The 16,393-nt window shown below is 51.4% G+C and overlaps 1 long non-coding RNA gene across 1 annotated transcript in view; it reads right to left on the bottom strand.

Moving 5' to 3' along the window:
• The window catches only part of LOC142063089 (uncharacterized), a 30,702-nt gene extending 21,527 nt beyond the window's left edge, over positions 1-9,175 (bottom strand). The window contains exons 1-2 of the long non-coding RNA XR_012662627.1: positions 9,123-9,175; positions 919-978 (exon numbers count right to left, since the gene is read on the bottom strand). This is a non-coding gene — a long non-coding RNA (uncharacterized LOC142063089). The remainder of the gene's footprint in view (positions 1-918; positions 979-9,122) is intronic.
• Positions 9,176-16,393: the final 7,218 nt, after the last annotated feature.

The following is a 16,393-nucleotide window of genomic DNA, read 5'->3' as shown; positions in this document are numbered from 1 at the left end:
ATTCCTCTGCACCTTTCCCCCTCGCAGCCCCAGCAGCACCATTCATTGCCTCTGCACCAAACAGCAAAGCGTCTCGAGCATTTGTCCTTTCCTCTCGACCGCTTAAAAACATCTGGTGCTTGCTACTGTCCATGCCACTGCCCCCCCCATGCCCGAGGGAGGAGAAGCAGCACAGCAAACCTGGGGAACAAGGTTGGGTTCCCCACCCCCGCAGAATAAGCCCCAGGAACTGCTGGTAGGCATGTGGCATCAGGGTTGTGATAGGGTTTTGTTTTGGTTTTCTTTTTTTCCCCGCCTTCTTTACATAATGTAATAATTGGGGTTGCTTTTCCAAACTACTGAGTTCTGTGGGGACTTTTTGTGCTTTTACCCTACAAAAAATGGTCATTTTCACTTTCGGTTTTGTGCATGAGAATGGTTGGTGGGTGCTTTTAGGTGGTTGTTCCTTCCCCACCACCACCCTTTTTTTCCTTTCCAGCTGCACAAATCCAGCTGGAGTTGGCTTTCCCAGAAGCCCCAAGTTGTTTTCTTTCCACCAGAATTCTTTCTGTTTTTTCACCCCCCATTGCAGACCCAGAGTCGGGGGTTTGAGGTATTTTTGTGCCCAGGCAGCAGCTCCCAGGCTGCATAAGCAGCCCCACAGGGGGAAGTCCCCGTTTGAGGGAATCGGCCCCAAATTGGGATGGGAAAGTGAAGAGAAGGAGAAAAAACCCTGAATAACCTGAAAAAGAACACCTACTCCAGCCCACCAAGCACCGGTCACCTTGCCTGACTCACCTCCAGGGCCCAGATCACGCTCGGCTCATCGCTTAGCACCCTCGGATCACAAAAAAAAAAAAAAAAAAAAAGAGTAAAACCCATAATGGAGCCCTATAGCCATCAGTCACATCTTCCCTCCAGTACTACACACAGACTCACCTTCTTACAGCGCTCCCCTGGGCCCTCCTCCGTTGCCCTGCACGACTCATCCATCTGCACCTGGAAAAACAGTGTTACTGAACAAGTCACCTGGAGGCACAGCAACAGCTTAACCATTCCACAGCTCTTGTGCCCACGTAGGAATACCATCTAGAGCCCAACTACAGCCTGCCGTTAAAGGAAATGCATTAAATCAAACGTTAAGCCCTCACACATACAAGCCGGAACAGCAAAAACACGGCACGCTCGCGCACCCAGGGCGCAGCCCGACGGAGGTCCACGCGCACCTCGCCGGTTTGATGCGGAGCCACCCAGCATCCCTGCGAGCACAGCTGCAGGCGCAACAGCAGTTTCACCTACACCCATCTCGGCGCGCAGCGCTTCTGAAGCTTTAAACTGAAAGCCCTACCTTGACGCTTGGCCACACTAGAAGCGAGCCGTAGCTAGAACTCCACAGAAACACAGCAACACAAATTGCGCACCCACAGCGGCGACAGCTTCGCAGCTATTTAGACCTGGAACAACAGAGAAAAGTAAAACAGCTTCATCACCCGCACAGGAAAAGCGGCAGACGGAGGCAAAGGGTCAGCATTCATAGCCCTTACAGAACACAGGCGTTCTCTCTCCTTCCATTCCTAAACCCATCCCTTAGGTCTAAATATCGCAGCCCTGCTGTGGCAATAGCGAGAGCGGGGAACAAGAGCCCTGCCGCTGGCCGTTTGTGCAGCAGGACACAAAAACAGAGGGACACGTTTTGCCACACACAACCCTGAATCTCCTGAAAGTTTATGTTTACTAAAAATAGCCATTGGGAACATATTCCCAAAAACGTTCGGCAATAAAACTTTTATGTGTTTGACACCCGCACATTTTTTGGGAACTTGCTATTTGCTTCCTGGTTTTGCTGGTCTTCCCTCAGAAGTTCTACCTGCAGCCAAGTTATCCCCACCCGCCCGACCGGTTCAAGCATTCACTTTCCTGGTATTACCAGCACATTGACACAGGCGAGCAACTTAACTGCTCTTCTAAAACTATCCAAATGACAATTACAGCCCTGAAAGAGGAGTGGAAGAGAAGAAAAGGAGAGATCAGGCAGCAAAAATGCTCTGCAGGCTGCTGCCAGCCAACACTGCACTCTTTTGTTAAAACCACCCCACCCCCGCTCCCCCCCAAATGCAAATAAAAAAACCATGACTTTGTGGAGTGTTTTTTCTTTTCAGTAGTTCTTTTGGAGCTCATCCCTATCTCAGCATCTTCTCTTGTCACAGCATGAAGTGCAGACGATCTGTAGCCCGATGACATTTGCATCGGATTAATACATTTTCAGAAATAGTCCAGATCTGTGAGACTTGTGTCATCTTTGTGGTTTTAATAATCGTAACTCAATTTTATTGACTGACACGCCTCTGAGAAAACTAATTAGCTTTGAAACGTAGCCTCTCCTTGGGGAAAAAATGTGTTAGACACCAAATGAAACTGATTCAGAGCTCTGAACCACAATGGAGCCGATAGAGCTGTTGTGACTAAAACTTGTTGCTTTGGGGGAGTCAGAAAGTCTTCAAGAAGCACCTCAACAACATTTACAACGCAGATGTACAGAACCATAAAGAGAAGGACACTGCAGAACTAGCAAACTCCTGCCAGAAGACCTCCTCTGCAGTACTGCAATGTCACCAAACTCCTGCCTGGAAACCATCTCATGATCCCTGAGGTTCCACTCAGAAGCACCCAGGATAAACAGGCAACAGCCTCACCACTGCCACTGTTGTAAGGGGCCTCGGGCAAGGAGGCACTCAAGGACATCATCTTTGCAAGCCTGATGGGGAACCTCCTGGAGGGATGCAGACAACCTAGCAGCAGGCGCCAGCCCTAACCAAGACAAAAGGAACTAAGGACACCTCCATCTAGATAAGAGTCAGAACACTACCTGAAACCAACACACCTCACCCTGACAAGATTACTCGATAGGCTAGCTCACAACCATGTATGGAAGAAGGACTCAGCATTCATGGAAAGGGCACAAAAAAACCCCACCCCTCCAACAAACCACTAGGGACCACCAGAGACCACCTGGTACCTCTGCAGGTGCCCCTAAGGGACTTAAAAACGCATGGGTAATTAAGATGCAAGTATTATAATTAGCTCCAGGAAATCTAATGCATATGTACAGAACTGAGCAATATATGCTTTGTCCATCACGACAGCATCAGTTGCCATCATGTTTCATTCATTACATCTCTACTGGCACCTATGTGCTCAAAAGTTAACTATACTGATGCCACAGATCACTAAAACTTTAGTTATGCCTATAAAAATAAAAGGCTACTTCCAACTCGCCCATAAGATTAGTAGGAACAAACAAAAGAGAAACACTAGACCCTAAAGAAGGTTAACAGGCAGCTCTTAATTTATCACAGGTGAGATTTCTTCCTTTTACCTGAAAGGAAGACATTCGTAACGACTGAGGAACCAGTCCAGGAACATGCTCTGCTGGAGTTCCAGCTCCTGCTTACTACAAGTCCCAGCTAATTCAAGCTCCAGCACTGCACTGAAGCTCCAGTTGATTTCAGCTCCTTCTCCTTACAACCTCCAGTCTGGGCTTTTGACAAGGTCCTAAATTCATCGCTGTCATAACTTGGATATTCCCATTAAACATTATAGCTGTACGCCTGTCATGGTTCAACCCCAGCCAGCAACTAAGCACCACACAGCCGCTCACTCACTCCTCCCCCGGCTAGGATGGGGGAGAGAATCAGAGACGTAAAAGTCTGAAAACTCGTGGGTTGAGATAAAGGCAGCTTAACGGGTAAAGCAGAAGCCGTGCACACAAGCAAAGCAAACAAGGAATTCACACACTCCTTACCATCGGCAAGCAGGTGTTTGGCCCTCTCCAGGAAAGCGGGGCTCCATCACACACACACGATGGTTACTTGGGAAGACAAAGGCCATAACTCAAAACATGCCCCACTTCCTTCCTTCTTCCCCAAGAGCTTTATATACTGATCATGACATCATATGGTGTGGAATATCCCTTCGGTCAGTTGGGGTCAAGTGTTCAGCTGTCCTGGCTGTGCCCCCTCCCCTCCCGGCTTCTTGTGCACCCAGCAGGTCAGGGGAAGCTGGAGAAGTTCTCGACTAGCGTAAGCACTGCTTAGCAACAACCAAAAGAGCTCCACATTATCAACACTTTTTTTTCAGCACAAATCTAAAACACAGCCCCCTACAAGCTACTATGAAGAAAATTAACTCTATGCCAGCTGAAACCGGGGTGACAACATCAGATAAAGATGAATTAGTTTGTATGATTAATTAGTTAACAACTATTCTAAGCAGCACACAAAGAAGAGCTGGACCCAAAGAGGGTGCGCTGCACTGGATCCGAAAAGCACCCTTCCCCCAGAGACCAGCCTCAGGTGGCGAGTTTGGTCTGGTGCAAGCCGGCCTCCCAAACTTCAGGGTCCGATGTGACCAGACCCCCACCTTCAAGGAGGGTCCTCGTACCCTGCCCAACCCCTGCTTTCCCCTGCAGCCCCCAATGTCCCCCCACCAGCCTGCACAAACAGCCAAACCGGCCCGCTTTTTGGCCCCCAAACCAGCTCACTTTGGGACCATTTCTGAGCCAAAAAGCCCAGCTGCTGAGCCTGTTCTCAAGTCCCAAAAGTGCAGCACTTGACTTCTGTTCCTCAGCCCCAAACCACACGACTTAGTCCCCTCAGTCAGGCCCTCAAAACGCACGACTTGATCTGTTTCAGGGCCCCGGCGTCAGCCACAGGAGCCTGTTCTCAAGGCCCAGGAACAGAAGAGCTGTGCTCTCCACGTTCAGGGACCAAACCAGCTGAGCCTGGCTGCGTCCCGCCCCCCTCTGCAGTCCCCACGGACAGCGCTCAGGGGCGTGGAGAGTGCAGCCACCCCACAGCCCTGCATCCCCATGGCCCACGCGGGCACTGTCAGGGAGGCCTTGGGAACTGAACTGCGCGGGCCCGGCCCCGCACCCCGGCGGGGCAGCCCAGCACCGGCCCGGCAGCGCTTTCTTCCTGCTCTCGCAGGCCTCGTTTCCCCAGCATCGCCAGCACTGCCGGGCCCGCACCCCAACCCCACAGGGGGCGGGGCCCAGCCGACCCGGGACTGTGGGCCAGCCCGCCTCCAGAAAACTCCAGCGGCAGCAGCTGGGGTCCTTGCCCCGCCTCGCGGGCACCGCGACCCGCCCAACACCGCAGGAGCCCCCGCGGGGCCGCCGCCGCCGCCCGACCCGCGCCGGGTGCAGCAGAGGCTGCCCGGCCCCGACGAGGAGCAGCCGAGAGCCGGGTGGGGCTGCCCCTACTCCCCACGGCTGGGCACGGGCTCGGCCCCAAAACCCAACCACCGACCCACGACAGCGCTCAGCCTGGGGCCGCTGCTGCCTGCACCCCCCACCCCCCACCCCCACCCTGGGGGCTCCGCGGACCGGGAGACCCCACAGCCAAAACCCGCCGCCCCACAGCACACCCGGCTACGTGGCTCCTCACCTGCCCCGACGCGGCTCCAGCTGCCCCACGGCCCGGTGTGGAGCCGAAGCTGGCCACCGGACCGTCCGTGTACCCTCCCCGGGCTTGTCCTTCCTCCCACCAGACGCTCCGGGCTGGTTCTCGTCCCTTTTCGCTCTGACGCCTCGATCCTCCCTACCCCCGGTGCTGAGTTGCCCCCCACCCAGCACTTTCCTGCGTGTTACAGCCCATGAAAAAGCTTTTAACAACCCGATCGACAACACTCCCTTTATCCCTCTTCCAGCAGCAGCGGCAAGTTACTAAGCCAACAGCAGCAGAGAGGAGGAAGGCAAGGAGAGCCTTTTCAAGCAAGGGCAGGACAAAATGCACGGCCTAGACAGACACAGGAGAGGCTGCATTATCTGGAAAGTACAACGCCTGCCCAAAGGCAGAGGGGCCGCCTCACATTGCCAAGTCTCAGGCAAAGCCAGTTCCATTTATAAACGCCTCTCTTCATTACACACATACTTGCTAGGTACAGTTTCTGCTATCCTGCCCTTGCTCCTACAAGGCCACCGCCTCTCTGCTGTCTCCCTGACAGCTGACTGCCTAGGCACACATTCAAGCCCAGGGGTGCGCAGCTCCTGCCTTGCCAACTGCTAGCGCGGATGCCACCAACTCCGCACTGCCTTTCCTGCTCATTCCTTACGAGCTCTCAGCAGGTGCACGCAGCACAGCTACAGTTCGATCTTTGATGTTACAATACCCTTGTGCATTTACAGCTCCCTGAGCCTGTAATACCTCTCGTGGCTGGTACCAGACAGGGCTCTGAACAGCCAACAAACCTCTCATGTGGGGCAGTTTGCCCGCAGCTGGGTTGGCAGTTGACACGCTGCAAACTGTGTGGTGGAGCCACACAGGTCTTTCAGCCTGCTCCATGGGCACTGCTGCCTTCTTCACCTCCGGAAGCCTCCTGCCATCTCCTCCTCTCACAGGAGCTCCCTTTTGCCTCTTCCTTCTCACTCTCCCCTCGCCTCTCTAGCCAGAGACAGCCTTTCTCTGGGGTTGCACAAGCTGTCAGGTTCCCTCCTCTAGTTCAAGCTCCGCGTGTAAGTCCTGCCCATCCTGCCCGTCCGCACTGTGCCTAAAACAGGGTGCACAGGCTGGCACCATGCTTTTTTTCTCCTCTTGGCCACAAGCCTTTCTGAGGAGTCATTCACTCAAGAGCAAACTGCAAACAGCTAACAAGCACTGGGGCAGTTAACGGCTCTCTGCCAAGAAGGAACAGTCTTTGCCAACAGCCACACCAACATTTACACCAACCGGGCACACTTCTGCGCAGGCCAGGCAACCGGTTCACAAAACAAACAGCTTTGACGTTCATCAGCATGGCTAACTACAGGGTCTTCACATGGGCCAGGATCTGTAAAAACTGAAGGTGGCTTGTTCTGAAGGAGGCTTTGGTGTCTACTAGCACAAACACTCAATGCAGCCAGCTGTTTTTGAGCCTGGGTGCTTTCAGCAGGAGCCAGGTGTTCACTTCATGGTACGCTAAGTCTTGAAAGGGGGAAGGGGCTTTTAAGATGCAAAAACAAAAGTTAATTGTTCTATTGCTGAACGCTTATCCAGCTGAAAGTTAATTGTTGTGGAACTCTTATCTAGCTGCTGTGTAAAATAATTAGCAAGGAGGCCTGGAATCCACCTGCGAAGGACAAATTCCTGATAAGGATAGAAAATTGTCTCAAGAACCAGCTAAAACTGACTTAGCAGTTTGGACAAGTGTCAAGAGATAAATGAGTCTGCCCAAAACCAAAAGGTAACTAGCGGTGACGAAGAGAAGCCAGCAGCCTTCATCTTTATGACCCCTGATGACCACTACGAGGAGGCACTGCGCAAGCTCATTTGGGAAAATTTATGGAAATAACGGGTTTTAGCTAATTTTAATACGAAGCGGGGAAAGGTCATACATATGTATAGGCATACTGGGAAATCTTATGTATATGTGATGCTTTACTGTGTAAATCCAAGACAAACTATACACAGGCACACATGATTCTGGTGGGACTACCCCCCGTGCTGCCCAGCGCTGAATAAACATACCTACTTTCCAATCTTATAGATTGTGGAGTCCGCCCTCCGCATGTCAGTCTTGCCCTGCCTGTAGGCCTCCCGCCCTACCTGCTCTCTGAGAGCAGCTGCTCTGGGACCCTGCAGGCTGGTCCTTACAGGCACAAACTTGCCACCAAGACACAGGCCTGGGGAGACGTGCTCTACTCTGCCGCTGTCCCGGCAGCAGAGGGACTCTCCAGCAGCTCCTGAGCCTCTGCCTGCACCCCTGGAGCTGACAGGCCACCTCAGCTGCTTCACTGCAGAGAGAGGCTACCTCCCATGCCAGGGAGCACATGCACCTTCTTCCTCATCCCTGTAATTCCCAGAGGCAAAGCAGCCCCTTCTGGGCTATGGGCTTCAGCCCCAGGGCTCTTCTGGCAGACCCCTCCTCTGCCTCCCCTCCCGGCAGCCTTTCTGACAATATCCTGCCCCCAGTCCCCTCTGAAAGGCAACACCTGGGCACGGAGGAACAACAGCACATCCCGAGGGCAAACATTGGCAGCAGCTTTTTAGTAGGAAAGGAGAGCACGACATCATCTAACACGCCCTGATCAAGAGAAACTGGGCTAAACTGTTTCCACAGGCAGCCAACGAAACTCAGCACACAATGCTGAGTACTGATGTACTGTCCAAAGAGAAAACTCAATCCTATAAGCCTTCAAGAACTACACCACACCATTGACCCCAGCCTCACACGCTGTAACAATGAAAATAAGGAACGAATTGTTTCCAAGGAGCTGCAGCAGATGGATCGCCTTTTTCTTTATTGCTTTCCTGCCCTTTGTTATCCAAACCGACAGGCTTCACCACCGGGCAGAAAATATCTGCCTAGTTTATATGGACAACCAGAAACAATCAAGCCACCCAGGAAGAAGTTTACAGCAGAGGTATAACACATCAGCAGCTAAAACTTTTGTTACGCAGGCACAACTAGGCGCTAAACAAAGGCTTTCCAACACAGGATGCCTAGAACAGATATACATTAGCACAAAAGCACAAGGGGCTCTGTCACCCTGCACAAGTCTCCCCGTGCCTGCACACGCACACATTCAGAAGTTATTTACTAGAAAACGCCTGACTGAGCCATTCGCCACAGTCATGAGACTCACGACATGGTAACACGATGAGACACACGAGGTGGGCTTAGAGTTTTAAGGCAAGAAATACCTCCCCCGCCCCCCACCCAAGCTCTTTCAGGCTCCAGACCTGTCGTCTCCCCACACCAAACCTACCTGGCCAAAGGGTTTCAGGTGGCCCGAAGCACCGTACATGGAAAATAACCAGGGAGAGACCTGCATTGTGGGAAAGTGAACAATGCCCGACCTGGGCTTCTCTGTGGGGCCCAGAGCCCACCGGCCCCACCCCATGGCGCCCGTTATGTGCCCCCCCACCCCGCATGGAGCCCCCTGCAACAGCCGCTGGGCCAAACGCCAGTGCTTCAGCAGGGCCCCCGGACGCGCCTCCCACTGCCAGTTCCGGCTGCCCCGGGCCGACGCCAGCCTGCTCTCCCAGCCCCTGCCCAGAGCAGAGCGGCACCTCCCACTCGCAGCTGCTCTCTAAGTGAGATCGGGGCGGCCCCACACCGCGCCGCAGGGACTGCGCCCCGCAAAAACCCCCGCTGCCCGAACTCACCCACCAGCGCTCTCCGGCCCCTGGCCACGGACGCACTGCTCTCCCAGGCGGCTGGCCACAGGCGAGGCTCAGGCACCGCCAGGCCTCCAGGCGTCCCGAGGGGCTGGCGGCCACCGCTGCCACCGGAGGGGATGGGTGCCGGCAGCCGGACCGCCACGGCGCTCCCCGCCCAGCCCCAAGCAGGCTCCACAGAGGGGCCCTGGCAGTGCAAAGGGACGCCTCGCAACCAGGCCGCCTCATGCAGCAGCACTTCGGCCTCCACACAAACCACCACCAGCTCTGCCCCGCCCACCAAGGTGGTATCTAGAGTACAGTAACGGTTTCAGCAAAAAACACAAATCCTAGATAAAACTGAAAACCAGTGTTTGCATAACAAATCTCGTAGGCAAAACATTATTAATCACAGCAGACTAAACAAACCAACACCAATATTTAACACAAACTGCAAAAACAAGAACATGGTTCTGTGACCAGCAGCTGCTATTATCTCGAATCCTCGGGCCCAATGTTGGGCACCAAAAGAGACTGTTGTGGTTTAGCTGGCAACTGAGCCCACACAACTGCTTGCTCACTCCCCCACCGGTGGGACGGGCGAATCAGAAGGGTAAAGCTCATGGGGTGAGATAAGAACAGTTTAATAATTAAAATAAAACTACAACAACAGAAATGCAATGGAAAGGAAAACAATGAGAGGCGTGAAACTCGGGGCGGGAAGCGGAATGAACCACCAAAAAAACTGCACATGACACGGCCGCTCACCACCCACCAACCCGATGCCGGCAGTCCCAGAGCTGCAGCTGCCCCCCTTAATATACTGGTCATGGCGTCACATGGTATGGAATGAACATCCCATTGGCCAGTTGGGGTCAGCTGCCCTGGCCCTGGCCCCGCCCCTCCCAGCCTCCTGCCCACATGACAGAGCATGGGAAGCTGGAAAGGTCCCTGACCACCACAGGCACTACAGTGAAGAGAACAAACCCCTTCTCAGCCAAAACCAGCACACACCTTAGGACCAACAGAAATCAGTGCTAAACACAAAACAGATAAATGAGAAGAGAACATAACTGCTATCGCCGATACTGGAGCAAACCTCACTGAACACATAAGGAAAAAGGCAAAAAGGGAATCATAGAAAAAGCTTGCGCACCTGGGACAGCAATAGGAGACGGAGCCCCCCGGCTGGAGATTGTCAGGAGCACAAAGAACACACATCCTCTTCCCCAGCAAGTTCCAGGGAAGCGACACAAGCCTGCATTGGAAACAAGGGACTAGTCAATGCCTCTAATTAACAGTGACCATGACATCCAGATGGACTGTGAATGGACAGATGTAAAAATTAAGTCAGTGAATGAAGTACATAAAAAGCACGGAACAGCAGAGACCTCAGAGTTCTGGAGCATACATCTTAATGTACCTTAAAATACCTCATGCATCCTGAGATGAGACTTGTCTGACATTCAGCCCCACGCATTGTGATGCAGAGGCCCAGACAGTTTATACCACATCCCTCGTGATTTTGTCACAACCTCACGCCGGCTGCCAAGAGACCAAAACAGAACAGGCCTCACCAACACCCAAATCCAAGAGCAAAACCCATCTGAGGAAGGCTGATGACCCCACCTTCCTTTCCCAACCACCCTCTGGTCTGAAAACTTTAGAAGCCCCTTCTCTTCTGAGCAGTCTGGGAAGGAACCCCAGCCCTTCCTGACAGCTCCTCCCCTGTACTGGCAGGCCTGAAGCTCCCGAGTCTGCCGCTAACAGCAAAACTAGTGGAAAACCCAAGGTTCCATCTTCAGTAAAGACAGGAACTCCAGCACAATAAAATGCACTTGGAAAAAAAACAAAACTCAAAACACAATACCATTAAACCATCTTACCACCGCTAAGCACACAAAACAACATCACATGAGAAAAAAAGAAAATCAGGACACAAGGGAACTTTCTACTACAGATGCTGCCAAACAGTGCCAAGCTCTGAAATCCTTACCCCTGCATGGCCATTGACAGCTGGCATAGCCTGTTGCCAAGGGTGTTGTGGCCAAAAGGATGCCAACACTGCCCCCCCACCCCGGGACATCACCAGCTGACCAGCAGCAGGGCCTGTCACAACCAGGTGGTGCAGACACCGCTCCCTGGACTGTCCCAAGGGGCAGGGCCTGTCACTAAGGGGGTGGGACCAGAGGGCACTGCACTGCCATCACTCTGCCATCGCCAGGGTGCAGGGCCTGCCACTAAGAGGGGAAATCTCTTGATGACATTACCTCCTGTGCCTCAGTAATGCATCAGTTTATCATCACTGTCATTTAATAAGTAAGAGGCATTAACAATGACTGGTTAGTGTCCTAAATCTTTTTAAAATTCAATACAACTGTGTACTACCCACATTTAACCTGCACTGGTTCTACTTTTATTTTAGGTCTACTTGGAAGTAATTAATACCAGTGGCTGGAGGGGGGACGACACACACGACATGTTCCCCTAAAGTGGCTGTGGTTACATTCAGGCGGTTGTGGCACTCCATTAGTTTTGTAATTTTATTTTAAATCTACATCTTTTGACATTGTTCTGGTCTGGAATCGCCACCACCTGTGAATTTTCTGAATACCTACGCTTGAACACAGCCATTGTTTAACAGCTCACCTTTATTTCTCTTCATTTAAGAATCTAAAGCTTCAATTACTGTTTGGGTTGGAATCAGCAGTTGTCACTGCCTCTGAACTTACTGCCCTGTTATAATTTCAGTATTAACCACTTACGATTTAGATTTCCAGTTTTTCATTTTAGATTCTGAAACTTCCTTATTTTGTTTCTGATCAGGAGTCATTAATGCATGAAATTGATTTAATAATGGCTGTATTTAGATTTAGCTATTGATGACTTGCAACTAGTTTTCTGTATTTATCGCTTAGAAGAGGATTGCAAATGTTTGGGTTTTTTTTTTAATTACAATACAGATTAGGAATAATGACTGCCTGGTTTGTTTAGTAATAGCTGCAATTAAATTTAGTCATGATTCATCCCTAAATACTATTTCCTTTATTTCTTTGCACTCTAACGATTTAACCGTCACTTTACTACTCAATGGGATTGATAATTGCCTGTGCATACCTCCGCTCTCCCTGTGCTGGCTCCTGAGGGAACAGCCTCTTACCCTGACCAGAGTCTGCAGCAGCCCGTTTTTGTCCCAGCTCCTTTCCCTTGACAAAGCAGCTGCCTGAAGCAGTGGCGGAACTGCTGCTGCCCAAAGGGGAAAGAAATTACTTGGTGTAGAGCTCTCCGGGCCGCCTGCGGCCCGTGCAGAGGCGGTGACCTCAGCAGCCTGTACGCTGTTGGGGCCGAGCCAACAACCTGAGAAGCGGTCACAGGGCATAGCTGTTTCTGCAACAACCACGCTTTCCAGCCTGGCTGGACAGAGTAAGAGGCAAGAAAGAGAGGCCTGCCGGGGCCTGGAGAGGCAGCATCGCTGTAGGTTGTGCAATGGCTGTTTTGCTCTTTATCTTTGGCAGTTAATTCCCAGAGGGTTGGAGACAGGTATGTTTGTTCCATATGCAGCAGTACTCGCGCCGTGCAAAAGATGCTGTAAAGCAGCCATGAAGAATGAGGATGGCCTATCAAGATGGTAGGAATCACGTTATTCCTACATAATGCACCTAATGCATTAGCCAGGCAGGGCTTGCAACTCACCTTCTGTTGTCGTTTAACCCCAGCTGGCAACTAAGCACCACACAACCACTCACTTCCCCCCACCCCAGCAGGATGGGGGAGAGAATCAGGAGGGTAAGAGTGAGAAAAGTCATGGGTTGAGATAAACACAGTTCAACCACCACCAACCACCAGTTAAGAAAGAAGAAAAACAAAACAAAACACACCAAGAAAGACAAGGGACACAAATGAAAACAATCGCTCACCACCAACCGAGCCACGCCCAGGCAACCTGTAAGCAGTGGCCCCCTACAAACCCCACCCTGGTTTTATTATTGCCTGTGACATCATATGTTCCAAATATCCCTGGGGTCAGCTGGGGTCCACTGTGCCGGTTGCATCCCCTCCCAGCTCTCCATGCACCCCCGCCTGCTTGCTGGTAGGATGGCGCAAGGAGCAGAAGAGCCCCTGGCACTGTGCAAGTGCCACTCAGCAGTGACTGACACAGCCCTGCCTCAGCCACACCATTTCCAGCACAGATCCAGGACAGAGGAGGAGGGAGTGCAGGGTGGGAATGGGGTGCAGGGAAGTGGGTGGGGAGTGTCAGAGTTTAGATGGGGGGCAATGGGCATGTGGGGGGTGCAGGCAGCGCCCTGGGGGTGCAGAAGCAGAGGGGTTATGGGTGGCAGTGGAGCAGGGGTGGAGGGGGAAGAGGGGGCACAAGGTAGGAGGGCAGGGGATATATCACTGGGGAGGGGGGGAAAACCTCACACAGAGGAGCCTTTCAGTAGAAAGTATTTGGGAGGGCAGAGACATACAGAGGGGACAGGGAGACATGGACAGACAGGAGAATGTGTGGGTAGAAAGGCACAGAGGGAAGCATGCATGGGGATGACCTACACCAGGTGTTCCACCTGGAATAATCCACAGCAGGTAACTCACCTGGGATAACCTGCAACAGATAATCCACTCTGGATAACTGACCCACACCAGATAATGTGCACTGATAACCCCCAGTTATGCCCATCAAACTACCAGTGTTTCACCCCAAAATTACATCAAATGGGGGTTTGGGGGTTTCTGGGGATTTTTTTTGTTTATGTTTGGTTTTGGTTTTTTTGCTTTTCCATAATATAAAAATTGAAGGGGTTTTTTTGTTTGTTTGGTTTGGGTTTTTTTTTCCCAAAATATTCAGTTCTGGGGTTCCTTAGCACTTTTCCACAAAATTGGTGATTTTTCCTTTTGCAAATGGGGATGGTAGGGGGGCTCTGTTGGGGTTTTTTGTTTGTTTATTTTCCCCCGGCCTACCTTGACTTTGCAGCTGGAAGTGCAGGCCCTGCAAAAAAGCGAGGACAGGAAACAAGGGAAAGCAGGGCAGGCAAAAGGAGAACATGCTGAAGTGGACACTCACAACAGAGAGGGCAGAGCTCTCCCCATGCTGCTACGGCCCCCCGAGAAGCTGTAACTGACCCTCCCAGCGTCCTGCCACACATCTGGGCTCCGCAGAAGGTTTTGGCACTGCTCACGCCTTCCGGGGCTGATGGCGCCTTCTCGGGAATCCCTTGCCTCCCAGGAGCACCACAAAGGCTTAGGGCCCTTGCCGTGGTCTTACAGACTGTGAGCCCGGGTGCCTGGATTTGGCAAAAAGGGCTGTTCAGAGATGACAGTCTTAAAAAAAAAAAAAAAAAAAAAAAAAGAGGGCTATGAATTAAATACCTCCCTGAACTTCTACACAGCTGAAGCCCAACTCACAGCACTCGAGCAGGTATGAAGTCAGACTCAGGTTTTGATTTCCGTGTGGTTTAATAAGTTAACAGGTTCAGCCATTACACAGCAATGGAATTCTTCTTCAACATTTACAAAGGTGCAAGAACTTCATTTGTTTAGTCCAAATTAAGTAGTTTTACTCTCATCTCTTACATAGCCACAGAGTTCCTATTCCCTCCCTCCCACCCCCCAAACAACCTGGGGTCCAAACAATCCACCCAGAGAGAAGGCATCAAAGTACAAAAGAGCAAACACAAGGAGGGGCACTAATTCAAATTCACTGTGGGAATTTGTTCTGGTACCTGTATGAGCAAGGAAAGGTGGCATGGAGCAGTCGTGCCTGTAGAAAGAGCTGCAATATCACAAGTACAAAGACCTTTTCCAGAAGTCTGACCACCACTGGGATTGTTACTCTACCATGATGCTCACTGTGACCTAGGGGGAGAGAGGGAGGGAGGGGAGAACAATGCAAGAGACCCCAGAACACACAAACACCAGGCCCCCCAACACTCTCAACCCACACATTGGCCCCACTGTCCTCAGTCACTCAACAGCATGACCGGTACAGGCGTCGCAGAGCATGCTCTCATCACAATGGTGTGCAAACACATGCCTGCGATGCTTCTGCCCTCGAATGCATGGCCTTTGAGTGCCCTCTCCAAGTACCAGCCCTCAGTCAGACATCCATCACGCTAAAGCCTATGGCACCCCTAAAACACTGAGGTTTTGTGGTTCCCTCCATTTCTTCCCGCACCCATTTTCTCTCGCCTCAAGAGGATACTCCTCACCGGCTGATGCTGAGGGCTTTTTGGATGGAGAGGCTCTTAAAAAGCCTTACCAAAGCACAGCGGGGTGAGGTATCCAGACAGAAATATACTTACAAGCACACTTACAGCTAGAGAAATCTGTTTTCTTCAGAGAGGTAAAATTACACAGCATAGGTAAGTTCTAGAAACTCTGTTCAGCCAAAATAGAAAAAAAAAAAAAACCAAAACAAACCACCCACAAAAAAACCAACCCAAAACATGTACTTTGGCTTCATTTACCAGTCACCATTTCCACTGTAGCCAGCAGTGAAATGCAGCATTTGGAATGCAGGCCCTCATAAGCAGGTTGAACTCTTTCAGACGCCTCCGTGTGTTCAAGCCTGCTGCTCTGCCGCTCCCCTTCCCCCACATATTCGGTTGAGGACCGATTTGACAAGGTGCAAATAGTGAGCCTACCCTGAGACACCAACCTGACAACTGCAGATAATTTGACTCTAAAACATTATATGGTGGCCCATGCCGTGCACCAGGGTCTCTTCATGGTCCCAGCCGTTATGAAATGCCACAGAACCCGCAGCAGCCCTGAGGGGAGGGCATGGGGATCTGGCAGAAGTTAAACGGGGAAAGGCAGATTTCAAATAGCATATCCTCTGTCCTAAAGCCAGAAGCACAAGCAGGGATTAAAGACAAAAGAGATTTCTTTCAGCAGCAGCTCTGTGGGGGCAAACCCCCTGGGACTCTGTCTTTAGAGTTTCCGGAGGCCAAAGACCGTTGTGACCTTCCCTTTCCTTCTGAGACAATTAGGATAGAGGAATCACTTCTCACACCAATAATCACACCTCCTCCATGAAGCAGATTCATTATTGCTCTTGGCTTTGGGAAGCCAGGAAAGTCACCCATGCTCGCATAGCTGGGACTAACAAAACCATCTGCCTGCTACTCAGGGGATGAAAACAACCATGTGTGTGAGAACGGAAGCCACGAAGAGAAAGGATCGACACATTAATCAGGAGTGTATCCAAAGTTAAAAAAAAAAAAAAACAAAAACCAACAGAAAAACAAAAAACTCCTGGTGCTCAGAGCTGAGCCATTCTG

The sequence above is a fragment of the Phalacrocorax aristotelis genome, chromosome 11 (assembly GCF_949628215.1).
Source record: "Phalacrocorax aristotelis chromosome 11, bGulAri2.1, whole genome shotgun sequence".
NCBI classification, from domain to species: Eukaryota; Metazoa; Chordata; class Aves; order Suliformes; family Phalacrocoracidae; genus Phalacrocorax; species Phalacrocorax aristotelis.
Note: the sequence above shows the minus strand (reverse complement) of the source record. Positions and strands in the feature narration are given on the sequence as shown.